The sequence below is a fragment of the Neolamprologus brichardi genome, chromosome 23 (assembly GCF_056152115.1).
Source record: "Neolamprologus brichardi isolate AB-2024 chromosome 23, ASM5615211v1, whole genome shotgun sequence".
Lineage (NCBI taxonomy): Eukaryota > Metazoa > Chordata > Actinopteri > Cichliformes > Cichlidae > Neolamprologus > Neolamprologus brichardi.
Genome location: NC_142125.1, coordinates 12542733 through 12546833, shown reverse-complemented (window position 1 = coordinate 12546833; position 4101 = coordinate 12542733).

The window sequence follows — 4101 nt, the reverse complement described above, 5'->3', positions numbered from 1 at the left end:
AGCGACCGACAAATGACTAAATGAAGAGTGAGCCGCGGTGCTCACACACACCCCCTAAACCAGGTGAGACGCCCTCCACATTGTCAGCCTGTGCGGCTTCAGGAGGCGCAGACTTCACTGCCAGATGTGCTGCTCGCTGGCTGTGACACAGCAGCGGAGCCGGAAAGCATCACACAGCTTGCTGCTGCTGCCCAGCATCCCCATCCTCTAGCCTTTCACCAGTTAGCACAAACTATAAAGTGCCCAATACTATAGAAATGTATAGAAATACCGCAGAAATCCACAGGTCCGCATTGTTAAAGCACACTGCATGCTTCAGCCTGGCAGAGCTGCTTGGAAAATGACTCTTCATGTCAGTACGCGCGAGTGTCATGGGGATGATTTCAGGGCACGTGACTGTCTGTTTTAACAGTAGCAGCTTGTTTGAGTGGTTCTATTGACAGAGGAGACTGGGGCGGCCCAGCTGCGCTCAGACGCAGTGGCGTGCTGAAGGGTGTGCTGAGGTCGGGGGACCCCTGCCCATTTCTTTAACTGAATAATCTCACAGTTTTTTCCCCTCTTTGAATGCGGGGTTGTTGGGGGTTTTTTCTCCCTCTTTTTTTAGACTAGTCTGTTAGTCAGATTGTTCTCTCCTTTTTAATCAAAGTATTAATGAATGCCAGAAATAACTATGACACTGCCCTGGTGGAATGCAGTGTCACAGCATGGTGAGACATTCATAACCAGGTAAAAAAATAAGCATATGTTTGTTGATGCTAAATGTTACTTATCAACACAGCAGATAGCTATGCATGTTTTATGCTTTTCCTGGCACAACCGAAAAGGAGCCTTGAATGTCTGGCTGGACTTGAACTAGAAACCTTTCACTTCTCAAACAAATCCATAAATCACCACACTTGCAACTGCTTGCTAGCACCTTATGTTGATTTATTGGTCCAATTCTAGGTGTGATAACTCTCAACATGGGTGTTGCTTTCCAAGCTGCTTCCTTTGCCTGGGTAGCAACAGTTCAGTTCAGCACCACCACCAGTACTTTCACCCTAACATAGGCTACGTCCACACTAACGGCGTTTTCGTCTGAAAACGTTGTTTTCGTCTGAAAGCGCTCCGCGACCACACTATCATTTTCAGTCGTTTCACAGAGTTGTGCGCTCCCATTGAAACGGCCAAAAAAGCTTATGTTCCAGTACTGCGCATGCATGAAACGCAAGACGGTTCGACCTGCCTCATTTCTGTCTGCCATTTATTTACTTTCCGGCTCTTTGAAACGTTGCAACAAAATGTTGAGGAAAAGCACAGTTTTTTAAATGGACTAACGATGAGGTGGAGTTGTTGCTCCGAGTAACACGAAAGTACAAAGTTGCAAAAGCGAGTGTGAATTAAAGAATTTGAAGAAAAGCTATCTGGAGCATGTACAGACTGATATTAATTTTTAATAGGGCTGTCAAAATTGAGAGCAAACAAAACCACTGCTGTGTACTGCCCTCCGCTATCTTAGTTTAATTGGTCAATTCACTGCATCACATGACTAAAATGTGTCATCATTTTCAAAAAGTCTCAGTTTTTGCTGTCCACACTGCGACGCAAAAGCACCGTTTTCAAATGTATGCGTTTTTGAGAGCGTTTTAAAAACGCTGCATTTTCCTTGAGTGAAAACGCCGTCTCAGTATGGACGGGAGGCTAAAACGGAGAGAAAACGATGCGTTTTCGTTTCGTGTGGACGTAGCCATAGGATCCCGTGTCATCTGCTTGCTACTTTTTATGGAGTTTTCTTCACCAAGATCGATGTACATGCTACAGTTTCACTTGCTAACCTGGAAAATTGTAGCTAATAACTATCTGATTAGCAGAAGGTGCATTTCCATTTTTATGCAGATTTTTAACAACACAGTTTCATTTTCTTTTTGAATAGAAATGTGAAAAAAATTGGACTTGGTGAAGATTATGAAGGTTTGAAAAGGTTGAAGAGTTTGTATTGAAATAATTCAAGTCATCATTACTGGTGCGGCCTCATCTTCTGCAATGGTTTAAAAGCACCTGAGTGGAGAATGACCACCAGCTGCTTACAACAATAAACTGATAATACTCAGTCCCTCAGGATTTTGTGCTTTACCTGCTTTGATAAGCTTGCTTTTTTTATTGCAGCTACTACATGCTAATGCTAATGTCGTACTGTGCATTAGCACTTACTGATACTCCAAAACGACCACTTTTGAACACAGTGCTTGTTGCTAAGTTTAAGTAGTGGAGTGTGCAGGTCTAATTGTCTTACATATATTTGTAGGTTTTCCAGATTTGGTTACAGGGTAAAAGCAGGTTGGAGATCTAAAAGTTCAATGCTAATTTTAGAAGATCTGACTCAGCCTTACTTGTTAATGAAAACAATGTTCGCACCCCCACGAGTGCCAATCAGTTTAAGTTGTTCTAGTGAAGATTTCATGAAAATGCTCACTGAGCTCTTTTTTTTCCCTCTCTGCTCCAGTGTTTGCCGTAGAGGAAGAAGTTCAATACTGCTGCAGGGAATGAGATTGTGCTTTAGTTGGACGCCTACCAAAAGATTTCTCCTATTTATTCAAGAGACCCGCTCTGGTTTTCTGCCACTTTTCAGAATGAACACTCTGCAACTTTTTCTAATAAAGTTTCCCTTTTGTTGCAGCCCTCAAGAAAGCAGTGTTTAGGGATTGATTCTTACCTTGTATCATAGATGGCATACAGCTTTTTGTTTCCATCAACAGCATTCCTGCAAACACAGAAAAGAAAAGATTACTTTCCGTGTGAGTACGGTGACTTTTACGGACTCGTTCCATGTCCCTACAGGGGATTTGTTCCCGATCCAGTTTTATTGCACATTGTTAGAAACACGCAAGTACCAGTTGTTGCTGCAGTATCACAAGCCAATCTTTCTACTTGTACTTGTGTTGTGGAATTTAAAATAACTAAGTCATCTGGAAGTGAGTTGACCCTAACCCTTTGAAATAAATGCAGATTCCTGTCCTAGAGGGTTCTCTGTGCCTCCTTGAGAAGCACAGAGTGACATGTTGTCTCTTCAAGTAGTCTGGACCACTAACCACCAAACCGGGACTCAGTTTTTAAAATGTCCCACTTAGGTCAGGACCACAATAATCTCAGAGAAATGGAGAAAGCATCACTCCAAATTAAATGGCTCATTTTTAACCACTGCCTCCTCCATGTAATTAAGCACGCTGAAAAGCAATAAAGCACATGAATCAAGCCATTAATACAAAACACTAGTGAGAGGCACAACCGACTAAAGCATAAATACACAAAATCCCACATTAAAGAAATGACTTCTGAATCAGTAACCAGTACCAGAACGTACCATTCAAATGGTTTTCAGTCAGTGTAATGCTTCTGAATCTCATAACACAAGGCTGAGGCCAACACCATCGTTTTCCAGGTTTCTGCATGATTACTTTGATTTCTCTACACTCAGGGTATCTACAGCTGTTGGAAATTCATGCAAACCATTCTCAAGCAATATTGTTTGACAAGACAAATCAAAAACAATTGTTCAGTTCATAATTCACAGTATTATCCCGTACAGTGATAAACTGTATATAAAAGATGGATGCAGCCCCTGTGACGCCACCCCCTGGTTAGTAAGGTCCTTTTAAGAAGCCTTCAGGTGAGCATGTTGACTGTCACCATGATGTGATGACTGTGAAACTGTGCCATACTGCATGGATTTAAATCCATTTGTACTAGTTTTTATATTAGATTATCTCTACTTTCTGTTTCACTCATTTGCGTTTTTAACTTGTTTTATTTATTTACTTGAATCTGATTTTTAGTATATGGGGCACAGAAACTGACACTAAATGTATATTTTAGCTTCTGTGCATACAAAATAAACTAGACTTCTTAATGAGGCTATTTAACTATTAACTATTTAACTTTAATTTTTTTAAGTAGACAACTTATCTAAAAGGGTCCTCCCTAAAGGAGAGTTAGCTTGATTGCTCTTTTTCACTCTAACTGGGGCCATAATTTACAAAGTGGAAATCTTATTGTAATTAATAAAATATGGAAATGGTGACTGAGAACATAAACTCGGGAAAGTCTTTACTTGGGTCAGATTTT